This window comes from Mixophyes fleayi, chromosome 2 (genome assembly GCF_038048845.1).
Source record: "Mixophyes fleayi isolate aMixFle1 chromosome 2, aMixFle1.hap1, whole genome shotgun sequence".
Taxonomy (NCBI): Eukaryota; Metazoa; Chordata; class Amphibia; order Anura; family Limnodynastidae; genus Mixophyes; species Mixophyes fleayi.
Genome location: NC_134403.1, coordinates 10,235,567 through 10,253,870, shown reverse-complemented (window position 1 = coordinate 10,253,870; position 18,304 = coordinate 10,235,567).

The window sequence follows — 18,304 nt, the reverse complement described above, 5'->3', positions numbered from 1 at the left end:
ATTCCCGAGACCCAGCTGAGGTCTTCTGGACTCCCAGCCAGACAGTAGGGTGATTAGCAGCTGCACCTGCAAGGCCTATAAAAGCGTGGGACAGTCAGCAGTGTAGGGCTCACTACTGGGGGGAAGATTCAGGAAGCCTATTCATGGAGAGACACCTCGTGTGCTTTTATGTAAGACAAACTTGCCTACATCTATTGGGCCTGATTCATTAAGACAGGCAAGACAATCAGTAATAAAATAATGAAACAGACTGACATTGATCCATGTACTCCTATCTGGGGGGCAAAGAAATTTGAGGAGTTGAAAAAGTGAAGGAAGCCAGGGAGTGGTCTCGGTTGGGTGTGGTGGAGGTAGGTCAGCTTTATGATACAAATGTACTTAAATCCTTCAAACAATTAGTTGAGGAATTCTCTGTTTCCAGAACAATGTTTTATTCTTACCTTCAATTACGAAACGCCCTAAACACACAATTAAAAGGGAAGACACTGAAGATTGGGGTGGCTCCACTGAGGAAACAATTACAAGCCTTGGGTTATAGGGGTCTGATTTCTCGGATGTACTCATGTCTTTTGTATGAATCCACTGTAGATGATTTGGATGGTTTGAGGAATCAGTGGGAAATAGATATTGGCCTTTTATCAGACAAGGAGTGGGGAATGGTTACAGACAGTACTAACGGTTATACTTCATCATTAAAATTTCAACAAATACAGGTATTTATCCTACACAGGGCTCACTTTACCCCTATTAGACTGGCAAAATTTCGTCCGGATGTTACAACTAATTGTCCAAAATGCAATTCGGTTAATGCTAACTTTTGGCACCTTTTATGGGAGTGTTCATGTATACGAATCTTCTGGCGCAGGATCGGGAGATGTATTCAGAATACTGGAAGTGAAGTGTCTTTTAGTTCACCGGCCACTTGTCTCTTTGGGCTCCGTTTGAATGGGAAGGTTAATATACTAACAAAAATGTACATTTCACAGTTATTGATGTTGGCTAAGGTCTGTATAGCGAGGCTGTGGTTGGCTCCGACGAGTCCAACGGTTAAAAATTGGAAGGGACTGGTTAATACCACCATAAGACATTAGAGATTTGTTTATACTAGCAGACAGGCTCTGAAAAAATTTGAGAGTATATGGTACAGATGGTTGGAGTCTCCATTCTATCTTGTGTCAACTAGTTTAAATGCTCTAAGTAATTAAATGTATGGCTCCTGCAGCTCCTATAATAAGTATTTAGATCCATGTGGTAAACCCTATATGTGTAACATGTACATGTATATGTATAAGCACTTGTAATGTATGATCCTAAATGAGTATGGCACATTTGTGTTATTATACCTTACTGAAATCTTGTAAATTACGTCATTTAATTCTGATATGTATGCGATTGTTTTTGTTTTGTTTTGTTTTTCTTTTTGTTGATTGTTATGTTTGTATATTGAAAAATTCCAATAAAAATACTGGATTAAAAAAAAAAAAAAGACAGGCAAAACGTACGTAAATTGCGTTTCTTTTTTAAAAGTACGTAATTGTGGCATACGCGCATCCATATTCCACTACAAGCGGATCTGTAGTCTCTTGTTGAACATGGGTCTAACAGACAATACACTGCAGGATACATATATATAAAGTCCCAGCAAAACACATAGAAAAAAAATCAGTGATTGTTACCTGTTAATAATGTAGTCATTGAAAAAACATTAAAAGCAGTTTTTTGTTTTTTTTTCCATGCAATACGTCTATCATGATGTTCTGAACTTCTTAATATCTTTTGTGCATAAAATTAATTTTTACAGTTGTTCCTGATTGCAAACACATGTTCTAGCTGTATACACAGCCGTCATCACTATCAGTCAGCACTTACACCTGACCTGTAGCTGGAGCAAGTGATATTATAGAAAAACACGTACCTTACTGTACATTGACTACAGGCATACACCCGTTCACATCCCTGTGTCACTCATTAAATCGTAGGCTGTCATAAGTGCCCTTTGCTATCGAAGAGAATTGGATGTCGCTGCGCTCACTGGCGGATAGTCTGGGTATACGCCGAGCAATTTTACACAAATACCGCACATATCTGCATTTCCTTGAAGATTCAGGCCCGTTGTGTCGATATTATTTATTTTCTTGCCTAAAAGCTCTAGCTGCAGCTACTTACACCTGACTACTGGGATTGTGTGACTTTTACTGCCTGCTGATCTGTAAAGTGCTACCAGCGTCCCTAGGATATATATAATGGAGCATAGAAATAGTTTTATGTATATATTTTCTATTGATGGATCTTTACTAGAGATAAGCAAAGTTGAGTCAAAATTCAGTGAAAAAAGCACACATTAAGTTTCAGAACGGCTGATGTGCAGTTTCACCGATACAATTTCCAATCACTTACAATTGCTTTTATTATTACCATTTATTTATATAGCGCCACTAATTCTCCAGCGCTGTACAGAGAACTCACTCACATCAGTCCCTGCCCCATTGGGGCTTACAGTCTAAATTCCATAACATACACACACACAGACTAGGGTCAATTTTGCTAGTTGCCAATTAACCTACCAGTATGTTTTTGGAGTGTGGGAGGAAACCGGAGAACCCGGAGTAAACCCACGCAAACACAGGGAGAACATACAAACTCCTCACAGATAAGGCCATGGTCGGGAATTGAACTCATGACCCCAGTGCTGTAAGGCAGAAGTGCTAACCACTTAGCCACCGTGCTGCCCATTGATTTTCCGCTGTACTAGTAAATTCCCATTTTGCAGAGTCTATATTGTATGAATAGAGGTGGGGCGACAATGGTCACTTTACTCTGCTGTGCCTTGGATAGAGTCGGGAACATTTAAGTCCAAATTCAACTGGTGAAAGGTAAAATGAGTTGAATGTTTCACTGAACAGTTTTTCAACTTTGACTCATATTTAGTGTTTACCAACTATTTTGTAGTGGGGGGAGGGGTGCTGGGTATTGGGGGGTGAACGTGTGACAAACACAATCACTAGTTTAGACCATATTCACTTACCCTGTACAACATTATCTCTGTTTTCAGGCTGAGTTCCATAGTAAAAGATAAAAGATATAAGAAGTAACAATCAGTGATGAATGTTTTGTTTCTGTAGAAAATTCTGTTTTATTGCTTCTGTTTCTTGTCCAGGGTGTAGATTGTCCCTATTATTATTCTGAGCATAGTGTAAAGTGAATGCGTCTCTCGGCTCATACCCATAATACAGCAGCTGCTTCACAACAGGTCCATGCGCGGCGTGAATGATTATTGCTGGGAAAAGCCGTCCGCGCCGAAGCCCCTGTACATCCCCAAAGCCACATCTCTAACACCAGCATTTATTATTGTAAATTACAATAAAACCTTTTCTGCTGTATTTCTATGGAGAATCAGAAAATAGGTAAAATCTCCTATAAAGAGCTGTGTGATATTAAGAGTCAGGGCCTGATAGCACATTTATATGTTGGTATTGTCACTACAATGTTACTTTACTAGAGAAACCTGCTTAATCCCTTAATAGACCAGACCAGCTCTCTGTTTTTCATTATTTCAAATCTAAACTGTGAGAAGCATTTTACTTTTTGGTTTATCCAAATAAAATACTCGTTGTGTTTTTATTTTCTTCACTTATTTTTGTTTTTCATTACTGGGAAAAGTCGTTTTTTGGAGCTAGGACAGAAATCATTTGGAACTCTGATTATTTCCTATTGTTTAACTTACACATGGTCTACAATTGGGGCAAACGTAGAGAGGAAAGGAATTAGAATTACTAACTGACATGAAGCTGATTAGCGGCTCAGTGTCAGGCAGCCACTTCCAAGGTAAATACAATCCTGGGATGCATAATAAAAGGGATTAATGTATGAGATGCATTCATAGTATCACCATTGTATAAGTCACTATTTGGACCACATCTTGAATATGGGCAGGGTGCAGAGAAGGGGACACAACAGGATCTCCCCTGAGGGGCCAGTGGTGATGATTGGTCAGAGCCAGATTGTTAGCAGGGGAGAGTCTCTGCACGGACCAATAGCTTCCTAGTCAGAAGACTGGACCCACTAGGGTGGGGAAGGGCTCCTTTCTTAAGTTAAACAGTGTCCAGGGTCACTGGCCATGTATACATTTTTTATATTGTCAGTCCCTCTGGAACTGGCCAGCGGCTGACTAGAAGCAGTGCACGCATATGTTTATCAGGTGGCTACAGTAGAAGGCTCCCCAAAGTGAACAGTAAGGGAGAACATTATGGGTCCTACAGCCAGAGTCAGGTCTTATGTTCTTCTCCCACTTGGACCAGTTTTGGTACACTAGTCATAACCACATGATGTTAATATAGCACCAGATAGAGGTTCAGTGATCTAAATACACTTAATGAGATTCACTAGGTACTGGAGAAAGTCTTGTGACATAGGAACTGCAATAGTAAAATGCTCTCGTTGCATGACCCATCTGAAGAGAACCCTTGGTATGAACAGTCCAGAAGAGTGTTAGGAAACCTTCCAGACCAAAGACCCCCCCACCCCCACATGGGATCTAGGGACCTCAGTGATTTTAGTATAATGGTAAGGGTCCCTAAGACCTTTTTCCATTATACCTATATAGTATACATAAGCAAATAACACAAGCAGATTTTAAAAATAAATCTTAAATGAAATAAAAACTCTTGTGCGTGTTTAGACAGGAGGTAGCTCTCCTCTCTCTAAGATGAAGGTCTGACTCGTTGTCATGATTTGTTGTTTCCTGAAGCCCCTTCATGAGAGGTGGTAGCCGCATCGTCATTATGGACAACAAGAATTTTCATGCTTTAGTCCCACTAAGCTAAAGTTCCTTCATAAAGGGTGGTAGCTACATGCTCATTATGGACAACTAGAGTCCTCATGCTTTAGTCCCACTAAGCTGAAGTTCCTTCATGAGAGGGTGGTAGCCACATCATCATAATGGGCAACTAGAGTCCTCATACTTTAGTCCCACTAAGCTGAAGTTCCTTCATAAAGGGTGGTAGCTGCATGCTCATTATGGACAACTAGAGTCCTCATGCTTTAGTCCCACTAAGCTGAAATTCCTTCATGAGAGGGTGGTAGCCACATCATCATAATGGACAACTAGAGTCCTCATACTTTAGTCCCACTAAGCTGAAGTTCCTTCATGAGACGGTGGTAGCTGCATCATCATTATGGACAACTAGAGTCCTCATGGGGAGAAGTTTCAACCACTGATCCTTGATATATTCGTAGTTGTTCAAGAGACATGTTCCTTACATAAAATGATAATTCTCTGAACAGACTCGGTGTTAGGACAAGCGGTGTTATCAGTGGTGAATTTTGTACACTTGAGGAGAAGCAGCAGGAATTCTATAACAATTAATAGAACCGGGGATGGAGAGCAGAGATGTGCAGCTCAGTACTGGTAATAGAGTTTGGACTGTTGTCTTCCTCTCCACACAAGTCACCAGGACCAAAATCTGCTCCTTACACCATCAACGCAGGGCAATGGAACATATGAATGTAGTTTTGGGGGACACATAAATCCAGGCCTGCCTTCTGGCTTCACATACATTATATTCCCTTGGGTTTTGAAGAAATATGTGTGCTTAAGACTGTTCTAGTGGTGCATAAATTAATTATCTATATCGTAGCTTGGTTGGTTTTGTATAATCTCTTATATACTGTTCAGAGATGCCAAAAAAGATGGAATAGGAATAAGTGGTATTTGTATTTCAGAACTAAAAATATTTCCAGCTTAACCTCTATCTCCCAGAGGTCTCCTCCAAAACCTTTCCTTCGTATCTGCACCTTTAATAAGTAAATGTGCTAATTATATTCACCCTTTCCACTTCCCTCATTAATTGCTCCTTGTCCATGCGGACATAATAAGTCACAATTCTACTTAATTCTCTCAGCAAGTTCCCAGTTACCATCTGATTACTCACTGAAGAAACTCAGTATAATGGCCCAGCAGCCTCATGGTCAGACGATATTACAGTGCGAAATCAGGACAGTCATTTCAATCCAAGACAAGGTAGACATAACCGACTGTCCTAGAATTAAACACATAAAATAAGAGATATTTTATAAGGTAGAATAGACATTTTGCCTTATCTTGTGTTTAGGATTTATAATGTTATATGTTGTGGTAATGAGGGAAAATATATATTTTATATGTCACTATTTATCAGCAGTATATATTAATACACTTCAAAGAGAGAAGATAATTATTATGAAAAGATCGAATTTCTTGAAAGAAATAAAACAGCAAATGATTTTGAACAGATAAAAAAAGGATAAAATGTGAATACACATAAGAGCTTCTTAATATAATATACTGTAAAGTGTTGTAGTCATATCAAAGACATCTCATAAATTATTTCTGATACTGATTTCTTAGGTAAACATTTAAGGATATTTCCAAACAGATTGTTACATTACGGCAATTAAGGATGTAGAGCAAGTAAAGGGGACTTTGGGAATTATTTTGAGCAAAGTTGAACATTATACTTATTTTTATATTAACCTTCTTTTGACCTTCATCTATTTTCTTGTATTACAGAGGAGGATTGTTTTATAAATACCTGTTAAACTTACCCAGAAAGGAATGTGTACGAATTATATTGTGGAATAGGGTGTTATTGGTCCATGGATTTCCTCCCATACATACATAGTTATAAGTTTAGGTTAGGAAAGCTACCGTTAGAGCCCTGACCCTTTCTCACCCTCGCTGCTAGTGGAGGCTGGGTGAGTATGTGTAGACACGGTCGTGTGTACAAGGCCACATCTCTTAATCATCTTCTTGAGTTCCACTCTCCAGTTCCCTCATGACGTTTGTGGGTTGACCAGAAATGTTCACTTTACCTCTATTTTATTCTTCCTATTTATTTTGGGCACCCAAAATCTTTATGCCTTGAGTCCCCAAGATGCTGGAAACCATAAACCATACTTTACAACAGGGCATTGTATTAAGACTTCTCTGCGTTTCAGAAAATCCATGGACAATCTTGGAAAATACTTCCCTTTTGGCAAGCAGCTCCTGAGATACTAAGCAGAATGTATCTATGCTGTTTATAAAGTGGGTACTACTAAATCATTGTGAACTTTGGTTTGGATTGCCAACAGGACTGGTGTCCTTACCCTTTGCTGTCGGGATATGCTATAAGTGAGTTTCATTTTCATCAAGTTCTTACACAAGTGAGTCTCCATTATAGTTATGGCAAATATCAGTCATAACAGACTCACTAGAACAAAGAGAAGCAGAGAAGCTGAAGGGGACAGGAATATATAAAGTAAGTACTCTATTTTTTACATAAAAGCCTCCCATATTCAAATACACCGTATTTCCCCATGTATAGGACGCTCCTCTGTATAAGACGCACCTATATAAATCATGTGAAAAAATTGAGGATAAACATTATCCTTAATTTTTTCACAGAGTATTTGTGCAGCTTATACAGAGGAGAGACAACGATATAGTGAATTCTGACTTACCCTGTCAGATGATTCCTCTGTCCTGTAAAGTCTTCTCTCTGTCTGATCCTGATGCTGGAAACCCGATTAAGGTCCTTTCTGCGATGTCCGGATGTCCTTTCAGGACCTTGACAATCCTTTCAGGACCTCAAGGTCCTGAAAGGATGCCTTTCACGACCTTGTCAAGGTCCTGAAAGGACATCCGGACATCGCAGAGAGGACCTTAATCGGGTTTCCAGCATCAGGATCAGACAGAGAGAAGACTTTACCGGACAGAGGAGTCATCTGACAGGGTAAGTTCTACTATCCCTGTATAAGACGCACCCAGTTATTAGACCCAAAATTTTGGGGAAAAAGGTGCGTCTTATACATGGGGAAATACGGTATATATATATATATATATATATATATATATATATATATATATGTATATATTGTGTGGGTAGATCAGTAATCACCACATATATTGCTTTTAAATGATCGCTAGCTTGCCTCCTGAGAATCAACTACTTATGGAATTCTTGGTCTCATCGGATATAAACACAAAAAACAATCTACACCTGGGTTTTGATACCCAAAATTTCGTCTAAGAATGATGCACCTTTTAGTAGACTTTTACTGTCGTCCCCAATGTCACCCCCACTGCTCTTTCACCTTAGGTTTATTTAGGTGTACATATATTTATTATTAGTTAGCAGTTACTTAAAATTGGCATCCAGAAATTTTTAATTATTACATCTGTGATAATACATTTTCTCGCGGTGCAAAGTATTTATAAAGAGAGAGGGAGAGACAAAAAAGAGAAGAAATCTCCAACTGGCCACTTATTTAATAATGATGACCTAACTATCGATAACAACAACATTATGACTTAGAGGAAGAAGCAGCGTTGTCCCTCTTTCCTTCCTTTCAAAATTTACATTTATAAATTGCACCACAATTCTGTCTTTCTCACCAAATTTGATATAAATTCCATAATTCTTTTAATAAGTAAGTTTTCATTTGTATAAATATCTACTCAAAAATATCAAACAATAGTCCAAATAATTAGTTGTTGGTGAAATAGCCTCAGTCCAATGAAGTCAAATATTTCTTTGGGCAGCGCCATCTTATATTTATTCCAAATGGTTACGTGAATTTGCTTCTTTGATGTTTCTGTGGATGAAAATATAGGACCCAAAACACAAAGAAGTAAGGACCTCCTAATATATAACCTTTGTAATCTTTAAGAACGTATTCCAAAAGATCAATATTACAGGACATGACCCCATACAATTGGAAGATTACCTGACAATTAGTTGCACTTTGGAGATTTGTTTTCCAATTTTGAAACATCTTTGTGATTAATATTAATAAGCTCAATGCAATATTTTTAATGTGGTTCTCTCCAAATTTCTAATTCAAAAACTTTCCTAAAATAATGCCAACTGTTTACATTTAATTCCAATGTAGAAGATAATTTATTAGATTTTCCTAAAGAAAATCTGTGTTAATGGTTTGAATATACATTTTGATTTAAGGACAATTTGGGCAGCACAGTGGCTCACTGCTTAGCACTTCTGCCTCACAGCACTGGGGTCATGAGTTTGATTCTCAACCAGGGTCTTATCTGTGTGGAGTTTGTATGTTCTCCACATGTTTGCGTGGGTTTTCTCTGGGTGCTCCGGTTTCCTACCATACTCCAAAAACATACCGGTAGATTAATTGGCTGCTAGACCCTAGCCTATGTGTATGTTAAGGAATTTAGACTGTAAGCTCCAATGGGGCAGAGACTGATGTGAGTGAGTTCTCTGTACAGTGCTGCAGAATTAGTGGCGCTATATAAATAAATAGATGATGGTGATGATGATGAGGATGATGATGAATACTGATTTTGTGCTGTCTACTCTAATTCAGATATAATAGAGCCAAAAGGTAAACTTAGCAAAATATACTTAAAAGAAATAATTGCCAATGAGGCGCTTCACTCGGTTAGCAGCCAAATATATATCACTGAAGATCCACTTAACACTTCAAACATATATACATATAACACAAAAACAAATACATACATATGGCGCTGCCTTAACGCACACTGAATTTATATATGGAAGGAGGACGTGGTGTGTAGGGATAATCCAGACAGATCTAATGCCTCTCACACCTGCTTCTGCAAGACTGTTGGTGGACAGGTGTGTGTCATAACCTCAGCAACGATCTGAAACATATAGTATTTGCATACCCGGAAAAACGGAATTGATAGTGCAATCCGTATGATATGTTTCTGCAAATGACAATAATAATAATCTTCCAGATAAAATCCCGTGAGTTGATATATTAAACAACACCCTGATTCGTGCCTCCTCCCTTTCGGGTATATGCTTACTCCAAAATAATGGTAATCACGCTCTCAAGTATTGGATGGATCACTTCTCGTCATCACCATTCATTCTCACGGAGCCGCTCCCCCGAAAGAGATATCAAAAGAACATATCTAGCATATTACCCTTTATTAAAAACAATGAGGGTAAAAACAATGACAAATATCCCCGTACCAGAAATAAGAGGTACAATAGCGATTTAATCAATGGTGTTGGAATTCTCACCACCGCGACCTTCCCCAATGTCCCCCACTCTGTCGGGTGTCACAGTCCTAAAAAGTTAAAACCAACGCGTTTCGACTTGCATAAAAAGTCTTTTTCAAGGTATAAATGAAGGCAATTCAACGCTCCTTTTATATCTGTCTTCTGTGTCTTGTGAATATCATAGAGAGGCTTGGATGTTTTCTTTTCCTCGTACTTCTGGTTGCGTCTCCTTTCCATCCTGAGACATGGACCGCATCGGAATATCGTATGCTCACTGTGCTTTCTAATACACATTGTAAACTATACTATACATCCATATATATAATTCCTCCCCCACATGTCCATGATGTTCTTAAACATTTGATTCTCACTCGGAGCGGAGCAAAGAGAAAAAGAAAAACATGCAAAAATGCACATCAATATTCATTGTATGAACTGTGTGATCACATGGCACAACACATATTCTTATATGCTATCTGAACAAGTATGTATAGTATTATATAAAAAGGCTGACATCTATAGGAAACATTTCAGCTCAAAATCTGCGTTGTGTCCTCTTTCGTCCCCTGAAAATCAGGCTGAGGGAACATTTTTACAACATCAGAAGGGGCTTAGAGTCACATGCGTTATCTCATCACTTCAAATTACATCATGCATGTTCAGGCTTTTGGGGGCTACAAAACATTTAACCCAGTTGGAAATATAAGGATACTTTATCGATGTAATCTAAATCTGAGATGCGATGGATTTTTGACTTGGATACTCTTGTTCCAAGAGGACACAATGCAGATTTATCCATTTGTATCCATTTTTGTGTTATAGCAAAATATACTGTTCAGAATTATCCAAAGATTTTCATGGATAAAATTAGGATTAAATTCAGGATTTCCTTGAACAGGAACTGGGGGAGTTATATAGAGCTTCACTATAGAACCCATGTATCCCTTAATAAAGGATGAGTATATGTAAACGATTCTATATTCCTTCTCCTATGTAACAGAGCTAATGCTGAATCTGGTAGTATATTTTTTCCCTAATTAATGAAGTTAGATAATACTGTAGCCCATTCTACAGTTTACATAGATTTATTCTCCTTATATCACTGACCCCCAATCCTCCATATGTATAGGTATTTTTAATTTATTATTTGAAATTCTAGATTTATTCTCAGCCCAATTAAATCTAACAATCTTAGAATGGAAACATAAATAATCTTTCTATGTTATTATTAAAGGTAGTTGAGTCAGCGGATGTACAATTTTCAGTTTAATAGACCTTTTCCGTAAAGTGATTCTTCATTGTATATTGTAACTAGTTTTCCAGAAATTCAATTAATTCCAGAGGAGCTTGACCTGGACAAGTTTAGAGACATTAATTGTATATTACTTGGTCAAATAATTTATTGTGATTAAAAAGTATACTAGAAAGTAAGTAACAACCGCACCAGATATTAAGGTATCTATAGAGTCAATTCAAATACAAATACTTTCATATTCGAATTCTTTAACCACAAAATACCCCAATTTGTTTGAATATCCTTAGCAACTAAAATAAAAATAAATTGTTGGGCTGTGTTCAGGGCCTGATTAAGGGTTCTGGCCGCCTAGGCTAATACTCCCGTAGCGCCCGACCTCCCCTCAAATTATTAAAGGAAAATTCAGGAGTATTTTCCAGCAAACAAATTTAGACAGATTCTCTCACTTGTACTTGCTTTTTTTTTTGCTTGTTCTTGCAACTTTGTTGTTGTTTAGCTGTCTTCTGGAAAGTTGTAGTCCTGCTTTAAAAATGTGCAAACATTACAAACTCTCAATGATTAGGCGCTTTAGAGAGCATCCTCATGAACGCTGCACAATGCAGAGATCATACCCCCTCACAAGCAGCCATTTTATCACACCGCAACGGCCAATTCATGACTCCCCTGCACACTGTCCTCCTCAGAACACACACTGTCCCCCTTTCTGCACACACGCTGTCCCCCCAGAACACACTCTGTCTCCACAGAATTCACACTGTCCCCACAGAATACACTCTATCCCCCTTTCTGCACACTGTCCCCCCAGAACACACTCTGTCCCCCTTTCTGCACGCTGTCCCCCAGAACACACTCTGTCCCCTTTCTGCACGCTGTCCCCCAGAACACACACTGCCCCCTCAGAACACACTCTGTCCCCCAGAGAACACACTCTGTCCCCCTTTCTGCATGCTGTCCCCCAGAACACACTCTGTCCCCCTTTCTGCACGCTGTCCCCCAGAACACACACTGCCCCCCAGAACACACTCTGTCCCCCAGAGAACACACTCTGTCTCCCTTTCTGCACACTGTCACCCCAACACACATACTGTCCCCCTTTCTGCACGCTGTCCCCCCAGAGCACACACTGTCCCCCTTTCTGCACACTGTCCCCCAGAACACACTCTGTCCCCCTTTCTGCATGCTGTCCCCCAGAACACACACTGCCCCCCCAGAACACACTCTGTCCCACAGAGAACACACTCTGTCCCCCTTTCTGCACCCTGTCCCCCCAGAACACACACTGTCCCCCTTTCTGCACACTGTCCCCTTGAACACACTCTGTCCCCCTTTCTGCACGTTGTCCGTCCAGAACACACACTGTCCCCCAGAACACACACTGTCCTCCACAGAACACACTCTGTCCCCCAGAACACACACTGTCCCCCCTTCTGCACACTGTCCCACCAGAACACACACTGTTAACTAATTAAATGTGGTAACCAATGAGAATTACAAACTATTGACATACCATAACTTATAACACGTTCATTTTTTGTAAAGACGGAACTAATTTCATGACCATCCCGAGGGAACATGTGATATTATAATGCAGAAATTTCTCTCAATTCTTATATATATTCTTATATAAAGTCAAATTGTATCCTTCTAAAACTTAACATTTCCACATTTGGTAAATTTAATTTTATATTCGATATCAATATGATTTAACAAGATCATTTTAAATCTTTGACATGAAGAGAAGAATCTTTTGAGAAAATAATGATTTTCAATCCAGTAGAAATATCTTCAGAATTGACGTGACATCCACAATAATTCTATTTTTATGCAGTTCAGAGCAAATGTGAGAAAATCATTATAACTATCTGTAAGAATTTCTATATCTTGTTTTGTCGGATCTAAACTCATATTATGCACAGAAAGAAGCTCTTTAATGTTTTCCTATGTATTGTATATTTTATTGAAGCGATTTTCGAAGTAATCTAGTTTAGGGGGTATATTTATTAAACTGCGGGTTTGAAAAAGTGGAGATGTTGCCTATAGCAACCAATCAGATTCTAGCTGTCATTTTGTAGAATGCACTAAATAGATGAAAGCTAGAATCTGATTGGTTGCTATAGGCAACATCTCCACTTTTCCAAACCCGTAGTTTAGACAATGCTGTAATTACAGCAGATTCTATTGACAAAGGGTCAAACATTTTTATAGGCATGTTGATGTCTTCTTGTTTGTTTTTGGTGAGAGCAGTACTTTTGTTTACTTTGTTTTTGCGATTCCGGCATTAAACACTTGGTAATCATTTTATAAGGATCCATAGCATTTTGCGAGAGTCTCACGGACTCCCGGGAAAGTGTGGCAATCTCCCGGATCTGCCCACTTCACTAGGAAGTGGACAGAATTAGGTCTCAAATGCCGCAATTGAATCGCGGCATTTGGCCCCGTCCCCGCTGTCAAATGACGCGTTTGCGTCATTACATCATGGGGGCGGGTCCAAGATGGCACGCATTTTTGGAGCCCCGCCCCCCATCACTCCCACCTCTCCCGGTAACCAACTTTCTAAAGTTGGTATGTATGGTATAAATATGTTTCAGTCATAATAAGTAGATTGAAACTTTTGCTGTAATTATCATCCATACTGGATCCTTGCCGACAATTAGGTTCTTTACGAGGCATGTGGTATTGATTTCCGAAAATTCTACTGCATAGTGTTATAGTGGAAGTCTGTCTAGGAATCTGTCCATAAATATTATAAAAGTCCCAGCTAATATTCATGTGACCTTCTAATATAAGAAGTGTAACAAGGTGTGTAAATATAAATATTAAAGCTCATATATAAATATATATCTTTACGAGGCAGTTGTGGAAAATAATACTAATGACTAACCAACCCTAGACTGCTCAGCGCTGGGCTGGATTCCCTAGGGAGTGGGGTCCGCTGAAAAAAACGAGTGGGCCCCCCCCCCCCTAGAAAGAACCAGCCCAGTGCTGATAGCACTAGGGCTCTTCCTACTACCCATGGGCTGTGGGTAGTAGGGTAATACGGCGCTAAATGGCTAAAAAAAAAAAAACTGACACCAATTTTGTTTGTGGAACTACAAGTCCCAGCCAGCCAGGTTGCCAAAAACAGTGTGGCCATGCTGGTGCTTGTATAACTACAAGCACCAGCATACCCACGGCAGCCAGGGCATGTTGGCACTTGGAGAACCACAAGTGCCAACATGCCCTGACATTCCTGGCTTGCAACACCCTCATACAAACCACACATATTTATTAAAAATAATAAAACCCACAATAAAGACACTAACCACCCTCTTTTAAACCACAACTATTTATTAAAAATAAAAAAAAACAAATACTTACCGATGATGTCTTCTTTCTTGATCCAATGTCCCTTATTATTTGTACATCCATCTTGCCGGCTTGCCCCAGTCCCAGCCATTTGTACCTCCATAAACGAATCTGTGCCAACTGGAACACTTCACCCAGAAGGGGCACATATTTGTAATTTCCCGATTCTTTAGTCTTGATTGAAGTAAAAAAAAATAAAAGCCAGGAGCCGCCGCAAACACCTCCTACCTAGTAGGAGGTCCGTTTCGCAATGCTCTGACGCTGTTTGCGTAAGAGCTAAGTACTGTATTATGGTATTTTCCCACGCTAGTGGGGAAATCACATATTACAGTATTTAGCGCTTACGCAATTAACGTAGCGCATTGCGCATGCGCTACGCTACTTGCGTAACCTGTATTTACTGTATTACAGGCCGGAGCTCTGGCAGCTGTATGACAGGTCAGTGTAACAGTGATGTGTTTACAACTCACTGTTACAACACAGGAGAGTTTGCCAAACACAGGAGAGTTAGCTAAACTCGGGAGTGTTTACATCGCTCAAAATCGCCAGAGATGACCAGCAATTTTGAACATGATTGTCAAAATCGCAGCTTGATACATTTCCATTTTTTTTAAAAAAAATCGCGGTTTGCCGCTATTTCATCACGCTGGCAAACTCGCAGTTTGATACATTTACCCCCTGATCTCAACACCATTAGTGATGTCTGGGATTACATGAAAAGACAGAAGGATTTGATCAAGCCTACGTCCACAGAGGATCTGTGGCTAGGTCTCCAAGATGTTTGCAGCATGGAGAATAATACGCAACTCTTTGGCGTAGATGGAAAAACTCTGTACTTATTAGTGTAGATGGAAAACCCAAGAACAAACTAGTGTTGATGGCAGCACCTAGGAACAGATTGGCGTGGATATAAATAACAAGGAACACACTGGCGTGGATGGAAATAAGCAGAAATACAGAGATGTGGACGGATATAGCCAGAAACACACTAGTTGGATAGAAAAATCAAGGAACAAACTAGAAAGGAAAAACAGGTAAAATACTGGAGATAGTTTCCCAGGAAAACACTGGAGAAGCCAGGGAGCCAACCTGTCAGGTCAAGAGACTTTATCTACTGCCAACCTATTGCAGTCAGAGATGCCACATATATAATGGAGGCAAAAGGGGGCAAGGAACAGAAGCCAACAAACAGGAGGCAGACTCAACAAATAGAAGGCCCTGTTCACCACTGCTAGGGATGCTAGGTACTCACCTACAGGAGATGCCTTGACATTGGCAGGTGAGTTTATCCCAACTTAGCTATACTGTGCACCAAACTATCCAATGTATGTATGTACTTACACATAGGGGAGAATTCAATTCTGCCATGAGTAACGCAGCGCTAAATCTATTACCATTAATACAGTAATTTTAACTCTGATTTCTGCCAAAAGTAACGCGGCCAATTGAATTCTCCCCATAGTGATTTATATATAGTTTCCTTACTGAGAAGATCTCGTGAGTCTCACTCTCACTAAGTCTCCTCTGTAAAGAGCGTACAGCGCACCGGAGAAGGAGGTAAGTGCCAGTTCGGTTCACGAGGGGGGGCCCTCACGGGGGAATGGAGGCCCCCTTAGCCCAGGGGCCTCCATTCCCTTAATCCGGCCCTGGAACCAGAGGAGGACAAATGTAAAAAGTTAACAGCAACAAATTAAAGAAAGATATTTAGATCAAAGTCTATATTTAGAGCCCCTAGTGTAAGGGTTTTCAAGGTATATATAAATTTTGCATCTTCTCGTGACATTAGTTTCTCCTCCCAACCATGGTTTTTTAACCTTGTGTATATCTATAAATTTCAGTTTGGTGGGATTGTTATTGTGGTACTTGGAAAAGTGTTCCGGGCCACTGTGTGCTTTAAATTGATTGCTAATGTTTCTTTGGGGTTCCGCAATTCTAACCGATAAATTTCTAATTGTCCTCCCCACGTATTGTTTTCCGCAGGGGCACTCCAGCAGATACACTCTCCCAGATATATCACAGGTTAGTCTGTGTCTAATTTCAAAGCTTTCCCCAGTGACATTAGAGGTGAATGAAGTCACTGACTACTGAATTGGTTCTTTCCTATAAATGTTTGCATAGGTCTTGAGTTTAAACAACTTTAGGTATAATTCCCTAGGAACTTGTTGACTGTACATGCACAATTAGGGTCTGGATCCCTTATGGTCTTGATTTATACCTCTGCTACATCTGTATTTTATGTGGTTTTCTATGTATTAATCAGCTTAATTTATGTTTTATTAATGTTTATTCATTGATGTATTACTAACAACTACATATTTTCTATTTTTATACTGTTGTTTATAATAAATATCATTGTTAGTATACATTTATTGGCTGAACTAAGTGAATATTATTTATTTAGTAGCTTCTCTTTTGTGTCGATTGATTTTTATATTTTTTATAGTTTTCTATATTGTGCTTATCTGGTTTTTGAGAATTGCGCTGAACAATCCCTTACTTTTAAAGTCTGTGTGCTTAAACGGATCGAGAGGGTTCTGGATGGTGCTGTGTGTGGGTGAAGGTGTCCTGCTGGTAGTATTTCTCTGGCTCTTCATAAAGAATTTATTAAGAGTTAATTTGCGTACAAACTTATGCACATTTATGAAAGTGTCAAATTTGTTCAGCAGTCTATCTGTTGCAAATTTAAGTTTTACAATAAGTTTTTTTGTGGTACTGTAAGCTTATGGCTGCTTAGATTAAAGATTCCTCTTGGTGTTTCAATTACTGTCTTATTTTTGGTATGGTCCCTTCATCTCCTTCCTCCTTGCTTTTCTCTGATGGTTTTTGTCTCTTTTTCCTTCGTGCACAGAGTGGGCTCTGTTGCTGGGAGCTGGTAGCCATCTGCCAGTTGTCCACTGGGAGCAGATGCTCCTTGGGTTTGTATGGGGAAGAAATATCTCAAGGATCAAGGGGTTTGTATATCCTCCTCTGTGTGCCTCTACTTGGGACCTCTTTAATATAAGTGAACATTTGGAGTTTATGCATCTGATGGGGCTAGCCTCTTTGGGCACATATTTGTCTCTAATCCTAGCATTCCTAGGAATGTGGATACGTTTTCTAGGGTGACGGTTGGGTCCTAAATGTCGAATATCCTCACACATCTGTTTATTGGTGTTGTAATTAGGTTCGTACATGGGATGCTGCAAGGTAAGTTCATAGTCCCTTACATCTCTCATGAACTTCTTCTCCTTTATTTTTATGATACCCTCTTCAATGTCCATGATCTTACTGAGGGTTTGTTTCTCTAAGTTTTGATAACCTACCAAATAGACATGGACATGTGTATATCTGATTTAATCTTGCATCATTTATGGGAATTTCTCTCTGCACTTGCGACCATTTATGCTTATTGTATATGCTTTTACTTTTGCTCTATTGATATTTTATCTTGCCAATTTATTTATTATAGAGTGATCACTCTTTGTTTCTACTTTTGCGATATATGTATACCATAATATTTTATCTTTTACAAATATTATTAAAATTAGAACGTACCACACACCTAAAGGTAGCCTGATCCCTTAATTGTGCTGGGGAACACATCATTTATTTAATCTCTCAAACTGCTTACATCAAAATCATCCAGGCTTGGAGCATGAAGTACATTTGGCAGAATAGGACAGGTCCGGAAAGGGGAAAATGC